The following is a 19,564-nucleotide window of genomic DNA, read 5'->3' as shown; positions in this document are numbered from 1 at the left end:
CCAGTAGGTCCAGTCTATTCGCAACCCGCAGCTGCCAAGGCTTCACCAAGGTCAAGTAAAATTAAATCCATGCCTAGAGTGGAGAGGTGCACCCCATCACCCTCCAGACACCCTGTTGATTTGGCGTGTAAAAGGCCATGCCTGATGAAGCCAAAGCCTCTTTGCTCAGTGAACTTGCGCATGGCGCTATTGACACCTCAATGGCTTCTCCTGAACGGGCTCCTTGCCATGGTAGCCTATTACTTACAACCTGCTGCAGCCAAAGCTTCCCCTAAGTCCAGTAGGAAAAGATCCATGCTTCAACTAGTGAGGTGTACCCCATCTTCTTCCCGGCACCCTGTGGATTTGGCGTGAATAAGACCTTTCCTGATGAAGCCAAAACCAAATTTGCCTTTTAACATACAACATGCTGATAACCGGGCTTCCCCAGGTCCAGCCAAACCAGTCTTAGCCCATGTAGGCCCGGAGCCGGCATGCCCCCTCAGGCAAGTGCCCCCATTCTATCAAAACTCCCCGTGGATTTTGACTGATGTGACCCGAAACCTAAAAATAGGCGGTTGTCCAATGTTACCTTTGCATGGCTGAAGAACAATACCTATGACAAGCCACTCCTGCCAGGAAGTGCCCGCGGGTGGAGGTAAGAGTTGACAAACCCGCTCTACTTCCTCTTACCTCAGTTATCTGAGTCTAGCCCTAGTCGGAGTATGACCATCACCTTCCGACAGTCAGCACCCTATGTGAAGCCTAGCCCTCCCAAAGTTCTGACAGCATACCAGCGAGCAGACAGGACAGCGTGACCCAGGGGGGAACCAAAGCATAAATGCCTCACTATGTTAATACTGGGAATGCCAGTGGTACTCCTGCTACTTTGCAGCCCAAATATGCCTCCTAGGAGTTTGCCCCAAACATATGGACCCAATCGCCCCCGTGGGAAGGCCACTTCCACAGCCTGCATAGCTGCCAGGCAGTGCTAAAGGGCGGGAGAAGTCACCCCTTACCGTTACTCACTATAAATGTACCTGTATTGTCGAACTAAAGGACAGGCTATTAGGTGAGCTGACCAGGCTCTGCCCTTGAAACCAGGGGTCCGACCCAAGCCCCTCTAAGTTCTGCTGCTTCACCTGCCTGTTAACACGAATCCCCAGGGCAGACCCCGGCCTCTAACCCATGCTTGGCCATGCCTGAGCTTAAGACACCTCTGAAAAGCAGGACAACAGGCTGACCACCAGCATTGCATTCTGGATGTTCCTGACACAACCAAGAAACATGCGCATAACTAAAGCAACTGGCACCATGCCATAAAAGTATCAATTCAGCCTTCTATGAATGCAAAATGTGCTCTGTGGCGATCCGTATTAGTGTTCCCTCCAAACCAGCCGCCCTAACCAGGCAACCCGCACCCTCTTGGCACTGGCACACTCCCGCCCCAGCTGCCCTAGAGTGCCTGGTCGTGTGTGGCCACAACCTGCGTTTTATCACTGACGTTATATCGGGGTATGATGACACTCAACTAACTCTACTGCTGAGTGCCCATTGCACCATCGCAAGTATGCTTTGCCTACTCAGTGGCTGGATGTAAAGTTAGATGACATTGGCAGCCCAGTCCCGGGCGAACATAGCAGCTTTACAGTTTCTGGTGCTGTAGACCGTACCTGTAGCTTGATGAACCGAATGCAATTCCCTTGCTCCTGTTGAGCACGAAACCCACAACAATTTCTCACCATGGTTTAATACCTTAATGCTGCTCATCATTTCCTAGCAGAATGTTGACAAATCTATGTTCTGCAATGGCACTACTTCGCAGCCTGCACCATTCTACTAGTGCCGAAAATACCTTTGTCCTGCTGCCTGGCCTAAGCAATCTTGCCCTGTTCTAGAAGCGCCCGCTTCAGCCCTGGAGCAAACAATTCGCCAGTAACCCCAAACTGGCCCTGATGTGAAACAAACCATGCCAAGGCACACAGGTGTGTGTAATAACTAATAGCAGGTCTAACAGCGTCAACAGGCATCCTCAGCTAACAATAGGCGTGAAGGAGTAAGGGTTTCCAGTGAGAATAAGATGACAGCACATACAGCGGGAGGAGCGGCCAATGACCTGCCCAAAGACTCTTCGAAATCCTCCTACCGAATGATGTGGGATATCGCCACCAACCTCTGTCCAAGCCTGCCAACCCCACAAGTATTTGGACCCCTATTGCTCCAAGGATTGGAGGGGGGGGAGGGGCAGTCCGGTCTGAAGATGTGTGTGATGGAGGACATGTGTCCTAGAATACCTATAGTTGGGTTCAAACGAGTACCTGATGTGTTTAATACTAATAGCGTAGTAGCAACTCAATCAGCACAGGGCTAGTTGCCCCCCTGTCTTACAACCGAGTGAGACACACCGGGAGATAACGGGAGGCTAACCCCAGTCCGACACAGAAAAACCCACCACGTGGCCATGCCCAAAGAAAACACCATCCCACATCAAACCGACCCGATGAAAAGACAACAAGCGCCTAACGCTCTACACCCGCGGATGACCCCGGAAATAACCAATCGTATAACAATCGAGTAAATAACAACGGACATCCTTTCAGCATCTGAAGGCCTAGCCCTTCAGAAGTAACCTGGGAGCCCAACACCAGGCATCAGAACCAGCCTCGGCAACTGTGGCGTGTGTGATCTTTGCCCACTACTGTGTGAGCCAGGGCCCCCGTTGCATATTTTTTTTTTTTTTTTTATTGCTGAAGCACACGTAAACCACCCTAGCTGTTCCTTGCCGCTAGGTCATCCTACCCTCAGGAGCCCCAAAGAACGACCAGGTAACATTAACACTCACGCAACCTAGGCGTAACTCTTTGCTTAGCCTAGGTGCTGGATGCAAAGTGACACCTCCCCCTGCTCCCGACCATAGTGGTGAAGCGTCCCAGGAGTGCCCGGCTAATATAACAGACCCCGTCAGACCAAGGGAGCCCTGCGCAGCTACAAGTGTTTTCCAGAGTAAAACTGGTCTGCAGGGCTACCCAGCATGCTCCGGCACTGGCTATGGCATACCGACCGGCCACCAACACACCGCGCATTTACTAGGTGTTCCAAGTCCACTCGGTCTCATTTGCCAATGAAACAAAGCATTGAAACCAAGCCCCTAAGACGGGTGCTGACCCAACCAGATTACGCCTCTCGCCGTACCTGAGAGGACTGCACCGCCAAACTAAACCCGCTGAGCTGCCCAGAGGACACGGTTGACAATCTCTGCAATGGCACCCTGCACATTTATGAAACGCACACCCCCACGCATTAATCTGAGATAGGCCGCAAGATGACAGATATAACATCAACACCAATCTATATTCGCATTAACCACCGACTGCGAAGAGACACGCACGCGGCCGCCCAGGGCACACCACACACCTCAAATCATTCCAAAACCGCGAAACATAGCCGGGCAGGAGCATGTTGCACCCGCTACCCATGCTCATTATAAGAAGAATCAGGAACACAAAATTAATGACTAGTGTTTCAAACCGAGTCGGTACTGTGTTGAACACCCACGTCTCAGAGTCCCCCACTGTTCCCACCGACCCAACTTACACTCCTAGTCCCTAGTGAGTGGTGCCCGCGGCACTGTGGGTCACCGGCAGGATCTGTGAGGGAAAATAGGGAGGGATTGTTTTTTTTTTGTTTTTTTTTTGGTTCGTGAGCATGCCTCATTAAAAGAGCATCGGCTGCACCACAGAAGAACACATTCATTATCAGATAGATACGAGGAGATAGAGTGATTTGCCCAGAATCACAGGGAGGGCCGCGCCCCTGTGACCAGCGCTCAGAACCTAGTTCCGCAACCCCTCTTTCAGTGCCTCGCCTACCGCGGTTTCATAGGGCCCCTCAGACCACCCCTACCGGTGGCACTGGGGTGGCTGCTGGCGCACGAAGCGATCACAATACGGCGGGCCACGCCCCGTAACCCTAACGTAGGGGTGTCCTGTGCCTCCACAGGAAGGCGATCTGTGTAATGGATGACCCAATATACCCTTGAGGGCTTGGGCAGATAATATGTATGGGTAAGTTGTGCCTTCAAGGGATTTGTTGAGAACTAAGTTGTACAACTTGCCTATAGGATAAACAAATACCTATAGATGAGATCAATCTTGTAATATAGATTTCAACCAGTTATATAATATGCATTAGTCATATATATATATATACGGATCTTTTTTATGTTGATTGTTAAAGCAGTTGAATAATCAAAAAAGAAAAACAGACAAAAGGTGTGTGAGAAACGAAATTCATTTATATCAGCAAATGGTAATAAGGGTACCTAAAATTGAGACAGTTATATAACAAAAGGGAGGAGGTTCTACATTCAATGATTACTCCACTTCACAATGTATCGAACACTTTTTCAGAGATATTTAAACATTTATCTAGAAAGAAGTGTGACTGTCGACGTTTCGGTCTTTAAATGCAATTTTGTAAGACCATCTTCAGGACTGGTAATAAAAAGTTGACCCCTCGTAATATATAAATCAATTGGAATTGGGACTTCCGTGTTTGCAAGAAGAGCCACAGATATCTTGCTTCCTGATTTAAGCTGTTCTTTTGTATTTGGGTTGAATCACAGCGTGTCGATTGAAAATGGACACTTTTAATTGAAGACTCATGAACAGTCAATTACATCCGTATTGACAGTACTGTGTAAATACACAACCGGCTTACGGCCTTCGGGCGTTACGAACTACCACTGGAGATTACTAGCAGTGATACATCTGTTAACTCGGGTGAGTCAAAGCCAGTTACGAAGAGCGTTTTACTTGCTTCCCTCGATAGTTGCTGGCATAAGTGCAGCAGTCTCCTCAGTTGAGTCGCTACACGCCGCGACTCAACTGAGGAGACTGCTGCACTTATGCCAGCAACTATCGAGGGAAGCAAGTAAAACGCTCTTCGTAACTGGCTTTTCAATCGACACGCTGTCTTAATTTTAGGTACCCTTATTACCATTTGCTGATATAAATGAATTTCGTTTCTCACACACCTTTTGTCTGTTTTTCTTTTTTGATTATTCAACTGCTTTAACAATCAACATAAAAAAGATCCGTATATATATATATGACTAATGCATATTATATAACTGGTTGAAATCTATATTACAAGATTGATCTCATCTATAGGTATTTGTTTATCCTATAGGCAAGTTGTACAACTTAGTTCTCAACAAATCCCTTGAAGGCACAACTTACCCATCCACAGGAAGGCAGCGCTAGACGCCGCCTGGCGATGAATAATCGCGTCCTGCCGCTCCCCGCAGTTCCGCCCGACATTAGACAGATGGTCGGCTTCCCTCCCCATCGTGTTGGGCATCGAGGGACCTAGGGTACATGGCCTGTGTCTGCGCGCGGTGGAGGGGTGACATGATGACCACGAACGGTGCACTTGGTAAGCGAACACTTGGGCCACCTACAGGTACCGGGGGGGGTGCAGCACTAGCTGGCACCGAGCGCGAAATGTTGTCCCGAGGGGCGCGCCATTAGCGGAGGCAACTTCGCGACTGCCCGCAGATCAGAGGTGTCTGCCCCTGTCCTGTCCTGGCCTGCACGCCCAGAGCTCCCATGGTGACCCCCCAACCACCCCAGGTGGGTGGCACCTAGAGTGCTGATGATGCACGTGTGGCTACGCGGCTGTCCCCTTGTGAGACGCAGCCTCATTCGCCACACCCCCCCAGCGCTTGTCCCCCACGTCCAAGGGCCTGGGTGCAAGGGGGGGGGGGACCAGGAGAGCGCAACCGAGAAGCTGGGACCCGGTCGAGGGAGGGCCCACGACAGCAGAAACCCCCCCAATATTCCTGTATAAAATAAAGAACAACAACTATTATATCCCGCGCCCAACCGCGACCTTGCTCCTGTGCTTGCAGGCCGAGAACTTACTCTCCGTGTCCCTCCCCGTCCCTAGCGAACTTACACCCCTGTCCAGCAGCGAGCGAGTTCCACTGGTGAGCCGGACACCAGGCACGATCTAAGGGGGAGAATGGAGAGGTTAATACCATTTTTATTTATTTATTTATTTATTCATGCTTCTGTGGCCTGCAGGCATTACCCCCTTACACCCCACGACGCGGTGGAAGAGGAGTTGAAATTGTTACCAACTTATGACACTTGACCGCGTTTGCGGGACTCAGAACCTTATCCTGTGAGAGCCTGGAAAACAACCTGCGCAAGACTTACCCTTGAGCAAGACTCCTGTTAGCTCACGCCAGGAGGGGGGGGCACACCAAGAATGTTGGGGCTGCCCTCCCCCCCCGCCTACCCGCACGCGGCTGCGTGCAGCTCGTGGCGCGACTCCAGGGCGCAATGACCCTGAAGCCGTGCCCTACTGTGCGGGCCCGGGGGGGGGGTGGGTGGGAAGGGGCACGACCACCGCACGCCGCTGAAGAGGGGAGGGGGGGGAGCAGGCCGGAGGGCGAAAGAGGGAAAAGGTCATAGGATGGCACCTCCGCCGCACTCCCGCCAGCAGAGCGGGCCGGACTGCCCGAAGGTGGTGCCTAGGATGCGCCCTCCGGGCGCAGGAACACCGGTAGCATGCACCACAAAGCTCCATGTACCCCTCCTGAAGCCTGATGCGTGGGAAAGCAATGCAAATTCCCTACCAGGACCCGAGGTGCGAGACCGAGAGGCCGCAGACCAGAAAGTGCATGGTCCGTGGACCACATTCGCAGGCTCACTAAATGCATGTGGAATGCCTCCCCTCCCCCGCCAAATCCTGGTCGCTGGCGCACGAAGCGCGACACGGGCGTGAGCGCGGATGCCTGAACCGAAACCAGCGCACCGATCCGGGCCGGGCCCCAGGCTACCAGGGGACCCGGTCGGACCTGGCCACGCTCGTCGCCGCCCGCCCTAAAGGCCCGGACGCACCCCCCAGACCCAGATCAAGCAAGAGCGGGACTCACACCAGTCCTGAATGCCCTTATATGGCCACAGTTGATCCTAATATTTCCAGGCCCATAGCAAGACGAAGAGCAGTGGCACCATGCAAAATGTAGGTTGTTCGAGGGACTTGTTAACCCTAGGTATACAGGGTGATATACATTTCATTTTTTTTTTTTAATTAGCGCGAAATCGACCCGAAGGAGGTGGAGCGCTGCGTGTCCCCGTATACATAGCTCCTTCCGGCACGGGGGCGGGTAGTGATTTGGCCAACATACAGGATGTGCACGACCTCGGACAATAATGGGGAGGGGAGGAGGGGAGGAGGGGAGGGGAGGGGAGGAGGGGAGGGGAGGAGGGGAGGAGGGGAGGAGGGGAGGAGGGGAGGAGGGGAGGAGGGGAGGAGGGGAGGAGGGGAGGAGGGGAGGAGGGGAGGAGGGGAGGAGGGGAGGAGGGGAGGAGGGGAGGAGGGAGGAGGGAGTAGCCAGTAGCCAGGAACCCATGGTGGTAATCGCGCGATGCTGGCCCAAGCTCCGCCGGTCTGGCGTGAACCAGCACAGGGCAGCGCCACATGGCCGGCGGAAGCAACCCATCACAAGTATTGGTTGCCCCGGATACAGTGCACGCCAGCGGTGGCCGCCTGAGACCGTGGCGGTGCCAATGTCCCCCACGCCGCGAGGCGAGTGCCTGCGGGAAGCGGATCAAGGCCTCCGCATGTAAATCTAGAGGTACCAGGGGGGAGGGGGGGGGGGGCCCGGGGCCCGGGGCCCGGGGCCCGGGGCCGCAAGCATGCTAGGCCAGCACTCGATCACTGACCATGAATCCCCTTTTTATTGGCTATGGCCACGGGACAGCCAGCGTGATGGTGCCGAGCTCGAGCATGCAGATACAATTGGGCACCCCAGTCGAGAATAAATGCCTTTGTATAGCGGCGCCAAGCACAGACGATAAAAGCGGCCTTCTCTTGCCCCGTACAAGATAGCGCCGGGCTTGGTAGAATCGATATTCCAGGCGAGGCGTCCTTGCGTTTCCTCCCTGCTGCCGCCTGAGGCTCGAGACGGGCGGCGTCCCCCCCACGCAGCCCGCAGTTAAACCCAAGCAACCATGCCACAATCAAACCCCGAGCACGGCCCCCCCCCCCCGCCCGTGGTACACCGACCACAGGGCCCCGTCTCCTGGTACTGCCCAGGGACAGGGCCGGGGCGAGAGGAGGTCGCCGGCAAGACTCACCAGAGAGTGGCAGGGGGCTGGGCGCACACCACGACTATCCCGCGACACGACACGACCTCGCAAGGCGAACGAGAGGACAAAAGGGCGAGGAGGGGGCGGAGACAGTATAAATACCCCTGTCTCCTCCCCGCCGGAAGCAGCCATCTGCTGGGGTCTCCCCTGGTGCGACCCAGGGACTAGACCTCCCACCCCTGTGCCTTCTTGTGGCACTAAGGCGGCCGCCCTCTTAGGGGGGGGGCCGCTGCGCAACCCCCCCCCCCCGGGCAGCCTTACATAGCACCGTATTTACATTACACATTCAGGCACGGGGAGATTAAGTGATTTGCCCAGAATCACAGGATGTGGACGCGACCCCGAGACTCGAACCCTGGTTTCCAGCACCAAAGTCGGCAGTTTAAGCCGACGGACTCTGATCCCGATCTGGCCTCTGAGCTCACGACTGTGCTCACTGTCACAGTGCACACAGATGAATGAATAGCACTCCTATCAGAGCTCCATAGTGTCATGAATGACCCCATATTCCAGTGTCTCTTTGTAAAATTTTAGATATAACGTTTTGTTCATTGTTGGAGCGGGAGGTCAAGAAAAGATTCATAAGAGGAACGATCCTTAGTGAGCAGGGATTGTTCTGTCATCCTACCAAGGGAGGAGCTACAATAGAGACAGTTAGAAGTAGCCACCAGCGAGGCAGGTTTTGACCAGAAAGTTCCAGGGCCCAATCTTTCAAACCATTGGCGAGCATGTTTGAACCACTGGAAGGTGAGGTGTTTGTCGAGGGCTAGCAATTCCTCGACTGCCCTTCGGTACTGCCTCAACTCTTCAGTGGTCCAAAGCTTTACCCATTATAGGAGGGGGCTTAGTCTAGCTACGTCTCCCACTCTTTTTAAGTTGACATCATAAAACATCGGTATTAGAGAACTGCTCGAGGGTAGGTGATGTAATGAGCGAAGAAACTTGTTTTCGCTTATGGTGAAAGAATCTAGTTTGGGGTCTATCCAAATTTCAGCCCAGTAGAAGGCTTTAAGTTTGTAAAGTTTGAGTGCTGGAGTAAGGCTCTCAAAGCTGTTCCCTGGAACCTCTTGTAAAATGCTGAGGCTTGGTGTTGAATCACAACCCTTCTCTATGTGTTTAGACCATGAAAATCTGCTATCTGGCATTATGCCCAGATACTCAAATCTGGAGACATGACCTAGTTTTAAATTTTCCAGGGAAATGGCGTGCTTAAATATTTTATGTGGTCTGATAGTGATACATTTTGTTTTCCAATTATTAATCTCAAGACCCTTAAATAAAAAGAAAGCATTAAAATTGATCAGGAGCTGCTGAAGGCCCATGGGGGTCTGGGAAATTAAAAGGGTATCGTTGGCAAATAAAAGTGTGGGTACCCTGGCCCCTTCCAATTTAGGTGCATCTATATCCCCTTGTACAAGAGCTTCTACTACATTGTTGACATATCCACTACAGTGTTAACATATGACTAATGTGTGTTTAATTCGCACCTACTTATGAGGAATATCCGATTAATTTCCTCTTTGTCCTCACTCTAAAAAATCATTGCATGAGAATAATTTTGTTTGTTTACAGAGTGATGTGCATCGCAGACCACGAGTCCACAAGTTGTCACTCAGAAACCATTAGATATGTAGTATATAGTTTATAGAAAGACCAGAGGAAGGACATGGTAGTGGAAAAGAATTAAGGAAAAAATTACCAGACTTAATCTGATGGGATGGTGAAATTCCTCGGATCAATTATCTGATTTTTTTAGTTGCTTTGATGATGATAGTTGTGAAGGGGGATTTATTTATGGTCACAAATATTCAGCAGTGAAAGATACACTTTCAAGTACTATATGCATATGTCTTGTTGTAATACTATGCACAAGTCGACTGCTCATCCACCAAGTCACATACCCTTGCTCAGTCGCAGCCGGCATGACTCGTGGGTGGGGGGGGGGGGGCGTGTGGGTTGGAGGGTCGTGCAGGGGGTGGTGGGTTTAATTTAATGATAAAAAAAAATATTCAACTTACCTTCCCGCCGGTCGGCCGGGTCCAGCGTTGTCTCTGCTCCTCTCCTGCAACAGGAAGCAGGCAGCCAGGCTCCCAGTCCCACCCCTACGCCAATCGCAGCATTGTGATTGGTTGGGACACCACCCAGCTAGGAGCTAATGGCCCAGCCATGGTCTCCATGTAGGCTGTATTGCATTGAAAAAGGGCAGCGTGCGCATGACTGGTTTGGTCGGCCCCAGAGGAAAGACCAAACCAGTCATGCGCACTCAGGAGTGGGCACACCACTCCTCTCCTGCCCAGCTCTGCTTGCAGAGCAGCAACGCCCGCCCACCCGTCAGCTTGCAACCAAACGCTTCTGCTTTCTCGTAGTGCGAGAAGCAGAAACATAAAATGGTAGTTAGTGCCATTTTATGTTTCTGCTTCTCGCACTGCGGGAAAGCAGTGGAGCGATGCTCCTCTGCCCTAGGGGAGGAGCCGCACCTGCCCTTGCTATGTCTTTCATGCAGTGGTCGAAACAAACTAGCTGCTTGTTTCCAGAGAAAATGTTGTTATAAGACAAAACAATCTAGATCCAAGCTCAAAACGAAATGGGTTTATCCATACATGTTCAAGTTTTCTTTAGACTGGCAGCTGCTGGGCAGCTTGATCTTTCGGTTGTCATTGGAAAAATCCCTTCTCCGAAAGTTTAAGGCATACTTCAATATTATTTGGAATTCTGAGAGTGTGAATTATCTTACAATAGGAAATAAATATAAAATTGTTCTGAACAGGATGGACCAAAAATATATCTTACCTGAGGCATATTGAATAGGTTTTCAGCTCCTAATTATTGATATTATTTTCTACACAACACCATAGTACTCTTTCCACAATGTCATCCCACAACCATGAGAAGCTGTTTTTTTCCTTACCGGACACCTGTTTAATTTATCTCAAGGTTTTCTTCTTCTGCATGATGCTTCCAGTTGGATGAACAGTTGACGATCATTGACTCTTCCAGTTGAGTGATCAAGAGCGCTCCCGCTTTGTACCCCCCAACCTGAGCCTTAGAAAGGATGATGCAGAATTCACTCAGTCGATAGCTCATCTTCTGGTTATGCGCTGGCATTGACTGCTCCCCCTGCTGTGTTACATGTAGATCCTCCTCTGCAGTCCTCACTTTCAGATTAAAAAAGCTTCTAACTAAAACAGATAAAAAGACCCAAGAAAAAGCACAACTCAGGTGCTGTGCAGTCCCAGGCTCCTAGCAAATGTTAAATGGTTTCCTTTCAGTGGCTGATTGCTGTGTCCAGGTGGTACTGCTAAAAAGGGGAAACTTTGGCCTTTTGCTCTGTTAATATGTGGTACAAATGATACAATTGTGAAATAGTTCTTCCCCAAGTTATACTTTATTTGTTTTCTTACTTCTCCATTGCTTCCTAATTGCAGTGGCCCTGGTGATAGGACCGCATTAGAAATGTATGTTTAATAGATTTATAGTGTGAATTCATGTGTCATTCCATTGCCCATCACTAGGCGGCACACCAACTCTTGTAGGGGAGGAGTTTTCTTTAAGGTGCTGCAGTTTTCTCTAAGGTTGTCATCTATGGCGGCTGCCATGTACCGAGGGTGGTGAGGCGGGAGAAGTGTAAAAAAATAAAATAAAACACCTTGAGGCGCAACGCGATGTCCTACTCCACCGGTCATCTCTCTTCCAGGCAGGCTCCAACACGGAACCAGAAAACTACACTACCCAATTCTGGTGCTGCTCTTACAACATGTGAGCAGCACCAGGATTGGATACAGCAGGCTCTCTCAGTGCTCCTAATAGCATTGGAGGCCTGTGCTCTCTCTGGGTAAGAGAACTTTAAAATGTACATGTCTGGTTGACCATCCCAAGACAGCCGGCCAAAGAGACATACACATTTTGAAAAGCACAGCTCTCTGCTGCCACTTGGCAGCACTGGCCTTACCCTGCCCTGTCACTCAGTTCAGGTCGGTTGCTAAAAAATAAAATGGGAATAAATAAGCTTGATTACCATTTTATTTTTCAGCTCTGGCCTGTGGGGCGACACTCCTCTTCTCAAACAGAGGAGCTGTCCCTGGCTGTCCAGTCCCACGGTGGGCTGTGGCTGCTCCACAAGAATGCTTTGGACAACGTTCTCCAAAATGCTTTAATCTGAGGAAGTCTATGACTGTGATTTTACACTATGAAGACCCATTTGTATAGCTAGAATCAGCGTTGGACTGGCCTACAGGGCAATCAGGCAGTGCCAGAAGGGCTGGCGTGACAGGTCAGTGTGGGGAGTTTTGTGGCTGTTTGTGGGCCTGTTTTATGGTGTGGTGGGCCAGTTCCTACTGTTGATTTGATGGATATTACCATAAACATTGCCTGTGGCAAAGACACCCATGGCCCTCACTGCCTCGTGATGGTGCTTTCTGAAGTTGTTAAGGAATAAGTGCATGAAAGCCTCTCTTACAGCCTGCCACGTGCAAAATGTAACGTGCCTGGACCCTGCAAATGCCTCTTTAAACAGCAGTGAAGGGCAGAGAAGGAGGACTGACCTCCATGTATGAGGACTCCCTCCCAGCAAGACTCGGTTGGTGATTCAGAGGCGAGAGTGGAATACTCCACAGTGCAGTGGGAGGTGCCAGCTGTCTGCTGTCTGAACAGTCTCCTTCTCTTGTTCTACCACCATCAATGAGGGTACCCTGACTTTACCAACATTGCACCAGGTTTAGGGCCAGATGTACAAACCCATTTTTGCATTCACAAAACCAAAGGATTTTTAAAAGCAATTTGCTTACAGTGTGTCAAGCTCATTCTGTGGTTTTCAAATGCCTTTCTGACTTGCAAAATGGGTTTAGTGACCCATACTGAGTCGCAGCTATGAAGGGGTGTAAAACAGGTTTTCCTTCCTAAATGCTATTCGGTATAATATGCATAAATGGTTGACAACCACCATTGCCGTTGCAAATCATTGACCAGTTAATGACAGCTCAAAGGAAGTGCTAACTGATTCGGAAGGGGCATGTGGCCTCAGGCAGAGCAGGCAGTGGTCAAAAGACCACTTCCTGCACTTCCTGATGTCTTACCTAATGGAAAACCTTTTTTTCTAGAGCAGCACCTGTTCCTTTAAGCATCATAGACTACTTTAAAAAAAGGTTTCCTGTTTAAGAACACAAACATGGGGATGGTGGTCTGCTGTTCCTTGCGGGTCACCATCCCTGTGTTTGTAGCCAATCAAAGGGGGTCGCAAAAAGCATCTTGCCGAATTAATATTTATTAGCCAGGTCGTTCTGTGACCCCTTATGAGTGAAGTTTTTGCGACATGGCCTATAAGTACATCGGTCGCTTCGAAAAAATCACAGAACAATCACAAATATCCAGTGTGCATTTTAACACTTTTTTGTCTCTTTGTACATCTGGCCTTTGTGCTTGCACGATAAACAGTAACTTTAAAAGTGGATAAAATTACTTTCAAGAAACTATCCTGACAAATCTTCTATGAAAGACGATTACATTTTTAGAAATAAATCCAGAGCCCTTACACAATTTTGGCATGAAAGTGGATACAAAATCCACAGGACGACATCATCTCGTGACAGTGCATATATGAGGGCAAAGGTGAATTGATGTACAACTCTGGAAGGGGAATTTACAGAGTTCTATATTGAATTGTCACTAAGACAAGATCTATGAACAGTGTAAGAGAAAGTAGCACATGTGGAACTTTCAGTCAAGTCTTGAGACACGAAATTCAGAAAAAAAACATTGGCATTTTCATCTTCTGAAGCTGATGATAGTCTAATTACAAGACTGATGATGCTGAGGGTGATTAATGTGTAGCAATAGAAGAGTGGTAACTCTTGGAACTATAAAGACTTTTTTTTAGAAGGTCAAGATGTGATGAATGAGTCTTTCTCTGGTGTAACATTGTCACCGTTCTTCGATGTGGGACTTGAGCATCAAGCAGATGAGAAAGTGGACATATTTGCTTGTGTGAGGTGATAGCAAGGTATGGACATGTGTTAGGCCCGTGCCCTTCAACACTTCTTATGGAAAGGGCAACTCTTGTCAGTAGCCACGGTGCCACCCTGTACAGAATATTATACTTCTTTAGAGGGGGCATAGATAGGAGGAAAGAACACAAAGTGGAAACATTCCTTTGAAAATCTACTTAGTTCTTAATTTAAGATACAGAGAGTGTTGGTGACATCAACAAAAAACACTAAACTGCTCTTGCCAGCAGAAAGCAGAAAAGAGCTGAGCAAGCTACAAGTCTGAAGATTCACAAAGAAGTTGATCCTAACTGTTTGATGAAAAATGACAATCGCAAAAGATGCTATGTGAGACAACTGGTGAAAGGAAGAATTTCTCAAGAAGAGAGACTGCCACACTTTGGATTGGGGAGTTTCGATAACTTACAATGAAGAGACCACAATCTTGGATCAGGCCCCTTACATGGTCGAACTCCCCCTTCACTGGAAACTTATTTTATCCATGACTCAATGAAGACAAAGCTGATGTGTTTTTCTGGAAACCCACCACTGCTCTGTGAACGCACACCACCTGCTACCCATACAACTCCCCTCATGGTCACCACAGGTGCAGAGGGACTGGAGCATCTCCGATGATTAGAAGGCCCTGGTCTCCACATGGCGCGGCATGCAGCAACTCTAAACAGCAGGACCTTGGAGACTCTTCCCGTTCCAAAACTGCATGAACATGCGTAAGGTCTAGGCATGAAAGTAACAGATGAGATTGGAAGAAATAGTGCTAACTTATTGTCCACACACTGCCAGGCAAAAACATCTACTATTCGCTTTTGTCCTCATTGGTAACTCTCTACTGGCTCTGGGGCACAATTGACAAGCAGACAATCAACAGTGATTAATGCCTTGTAAGGAGGACACTAATTGCTGCTGACACTATGACCAAAGGGAGGCAGTAAAGTGTAACTAAGGATATGCAGACCCTTCAGAAAGAAAGAATGCTGAGAAAGGTGCCTTATTGCTGCATGTAGGCCTCCAGTGACCAAAACCTCCACAGGATGGCACACAAGGCACAAAATCATATGATGAAAAGAGGACCAATAAATAAAATTAAAATGTTGTATCAGGTCTAGACATTTTCTTGAAAAGCCTGAGTCTAGGTCCCACATTATGAGTGACCCGGTAATTGGTGTGATATTTATCGCACCCTATAAAATTTAATTGTACTTGAATAGGAATTTGCTGGAGGCGAAAAATGCCTCCCCCCTATGAGCTTTTGGGGAATAACATGAGGCTTTTAGTGTTTACTGCACCAAAATCTGCATATTTCGATAAATAACGGTCATTTCCCCACCCCCCAATACTCATTGGCGGGTTTGACCTGTCGATATTTTTCGCAAAACTCATAATTGCGTTATATGCGGTTACAGAACATATTGCAATTAACTGGGCCACTCGTAATGAGAGCCTGTGTGGGGGACTGGTGCAAAGAGTGAAGCGAAGACAAACAATGATTTCTTTTACCATGAAGAAGTCAGAACTGCTAGAACAAAATTAGGTAAAACGGAGACTCTCACGGAAAAGCAGCAGCCTCTATTTAAGATCTTGGCCTTTGGGCATGATGGCCCACATGTTGTGCTGTGAGAACAACCCATCTTCTGTTCACAGGGGCCCACAATAAGAGGTTGAGATTTTGCAACAGAGTGGTGTTCTTTCAGTCGAATCAGTTAAGATCTGGTGTTTTTTTCAGGAGGGTTGGGAGGATTCACATAGATTCCTGCTGTAGATTCACAGGAGGCAGCTCACAGGTACATGCATGTTTTTGTGGCATCACTGTTGAGGTTTAGAAATGTTGGATTTTGATGGGACTCTGTTTCATGATGTTTTTGGAGGTGGAGAGAGGGTGGATCTATGACTCTTGCACTACAGAGGGTGGGGGTACAAACACTGTAATGTAGAGTCAATTTCCCTTCCTCACGATACATTGTAAGGCCCTGTTTGGATGGTAAAGCAACATTGTCCGCTTTCTGGAGGAATTGCAAAATCTGGAGGAGAATCCGGCACCGGCATTCCAATCACCATGCTATCCTAGTGGTATTTCCCTTTTCCGTGTTACCTTTATAAGTCTGAGGTGCTTTCTGTCCTTTCATTCAATTAGATGTGTGCACCGTGTAAGGCTAGTGAGGAAGGCCATTCATATGAGATAGGTCACTGATTTAAGCAGTCACTGCTGACCTCTCTGTTACCTGTTGGTGAGGGGGGATAAAATCCCCGCCAAGGAGGTCTAGCCTTTCATGTTTCTGAGTTTGATAAATTCTTCAGCATTTCAACCTGTTCTTTACAGTGCTGTCAAACTTTGATATAGCAAGGCCTCTGTAAAGAGCAAGTCAATGATATTCTACAGACAGCAGTGTCCTGATGAGCCTGGCACAAGAAAAGCCCCAATGCTGTACTGGTCAGAACATGCGGAATAGTGACCTTAACTAGATGAATCTTGCTGCATTGTAAACATTTAAGAGATGGGAAGTGTAGGAACCTGGCTCTGTATATACTATACCAAAATGAGGTATAGTGACCACAGAGTCCATGGAGTCCCCAGAGGTATAGCAAAGGCTAAATTAGGTAAGAACTAACAGCTCTCTTTGTGGTAGTGTGGGCGAGCAGTTAGGCTTATCCAGAGGGTGTGTTAAGCATTTATTGTATTCACTCAATCAAGGACTAATACACACACTAATAGACAGAATCCAGACCAATTAGGTAAGCATAAAAAAGGTATACTTATGTTTTAGTTTAGAGCCTAGCAGGACTTGGCACAGGTAAGTAAAATATACTTTCAAATGCATGACTGTTCAAGGAAATGCACTTGTGCTTGAAATTGCAGTTGTTACAGGTTTGTAGATGCTTTGTAAACAGTTTAAAATACACAGTAATTACATTTCAATACTCTTGGATTACATTTGGATTACTTTGAGTACTGGGTTGGTATGCCTACATACTACACCTTAGAATCTCTAAGTACAAGGTATGTATGACTTTTTATACTTTGCAATAGAATTCTCTTTTCTTCATACAACACATTTAAACACCAACATTTTTAGGCCCAAAATCTCTTTACATGGGTTCCAATGGGAAAAAAGTGTTAGTGGTTTCACCGGTACACGACTTACAAGGGGGAGTTTTGGGGGTTAGGACCAAGTTTCCCCAAGGTCTTGATGGGCACTCGAGTTACACCACCAGCAGCACTGGGGCTGCAGGGTGCAGAGTGCAGGGCCTTAATGTTAGCCAATGGGGCTAAGAGGGCCTCCGGTTAGGGACTGCTGATGAGCAGGCCACTCAGTTTTGGGAGCAGGTCAGCACTGCAGGGGCCAATGACCAACACAGGAGCTGCACCACCAGTGGCACTCAGGCGGCCCTGTGCTTTCCAATGGAGAGCTTTGGTTACAGAAAGATGCTGCAGGCTCGGGCAGGGAGGTTTCCGGAAGGCGCCCACCGATGGGAGAGGTAAGTTGGGATCTAAGGTAAGCCTTGACACTCTCCGTTGGGCCACACAAGGCCGTGGGGCGTTGGGTGCAGGAGGGGCTTCTGGCGTCAGGTTTTCTTAACAGCTCCGGTCGTGGCTTGGGGGGGGGACACTTCAGGTTGAGGCTGCAGGCGTCATCTGGAGGCTTGAGGGAGGTCGGGGATCACCAGATCCCAGGTCAGGATTGCTAGGGAGACCTCCTTCGGATGTTGGTGTTGGGCCACTCAAACTTGAGCCATGGGCGTCGGGTGCAGAATCGCAGAGTCGCCGGAATCTGGATTCTGGAAGTGAGTCTTTGTTTGAGTAAATCCAGTGCTCACGGAAGACAGTCTGTAGGAAGGTCGCAGGACAGGTCCTCCGGGGGTTGCTGGCTGCTGGACTTGCTGTAGTTCTTGCTGTAGGCAGATCATTGACCGGACAGGCTGGTAGGGCTGAGGCCAAGGCAATTGGTGTCCTCTCCTCCTTCCTAAGTCAGCACGGCTCTTCGGTTCTTCTTCTTTCTTTCTTGAATCTGAGGAGGCAAAGTTCAGGGTCGCCCCTAAATACTAAATATTAGGGGCTTTTAAAGGGGTGTGCAGGTTGGACTAATGACCCTTCCTTGGGGTGGGTACACCCTCTATTATGCCACCCTCCAGTGGGAGGGGGAATGAGTCTCTTCCTAATTGACTGAGTCCCCTCATATTCAAGATGAAGGGGACTGAGATGATTGCTTCACTTCGCCTCCCCCACCTGAGGGGTGGGGTTGGCAAAGGTGGGTACACCTCTCTTCTTAGCTTGGATTTCCTGCCGATTCTCCTGCCCAAAGTGGGGGCCAAAACCAGTGGGAGCCAGTTGCTGGGGGCAGCAAAAGGCAGGGACAGCGTCCAAAGGCGGCAGGCCTTTGAAGTTTCCCCTTTTGTGGACCCAGCCCATCCTGAGGGAGGAGGCATGACACTTCTGCCCAGGATGGGCTTTGTTTCTGGACCCAGAGAGTGGAGACTCTCTACCCAGGGGTCCAGCAACATGTCTGGTGGTGTCAAATGGCTGGTATCCATTCAGGAACCACACCAGGGCTGGTCGATTTTCTGGGGGCATCTCTCAGATGCCCTCTGGGTTCATTTTACATTAAATCCCACACTGGCATCAGTGTGGGTTTAATGTGCTGAAAAGCTTGCCACCAAACTTCCCAATTTTTAGTAAGGCCATTATGGAGCTGTGGAGTTTGTAATGACCAATTTCCAGAGCATATACTCTTTATGCATTTACTATACTTACAATGTCTAAGAATGGACTTAGACTCTGTAGAGGTAAAAGGCTCATGCCTCTGTACCCTCACCTTAGGGCTAGTGCCCCCTGCTAGAGGGGTGACTTGCGTGGGCCTCAGGCAGTGGATTGCAGGAACGGCAACCAGGGATGTGTGCCATGTCGACTCTTCACTTTTCTCCGCACCAAAATTTGCAGCCTACAATGGGTTAGTGTTAAAGTGCAGGGCCTCTAAGGGTGGCGCAACAGGTGCTGCAGCCCTTAGAGGCATTCCCTGTTTACAGTGCCCTTGATACCCATGGTAACTTTTACAAGGGGCTTACCTGTGGCCAGGGGTGTGCCAATTGTGGATACAAAGGCACAGTCTTGGGAAAAAACACAGGCCCTGGGAACCTGATTGGCAGGAAACCAGGGAACATCAAGTCAGGTTGCATCAGATATCAGGCAAAAAGTGGGGGGTAATCATGCAAAAGGGGGCACTTCCCTACAGAGAGATAGTAGATCACTATAATTTTTATAGAATTCAACAGCAACCTCATCTGACCCAAGGGCTTTCCCCCCCCCAGGGAACCTTTCTATCACCTTGATAATTTTAGTGGCATCAATGGGAGACTCAAAGGGCAGGGGCGTAGCTTAGTCAGTGAGATTCAGAGGGTTCGAATCTCAAATTCCCTAACTAAAAAAGCAGT

The sequence above is a fragment of the Triturus cristatus genome, chromosome 12, assembly GCF_964204655.1.
Source record: "Triturus cristatus chromosome 12, aTriCri1.1, whole genome shotgun sequence".
NCBI classification, from domain to species: Eukaryota; Metazoa; Chordata; class Amphibia; order Caudata; family Salamandridae; genus Triturus; species Triturus cristatus.
The sequence above is the reverse complement of the archived record's forward strand: the minus strand, read 5'-3'. Positions refer to the sequence as shown.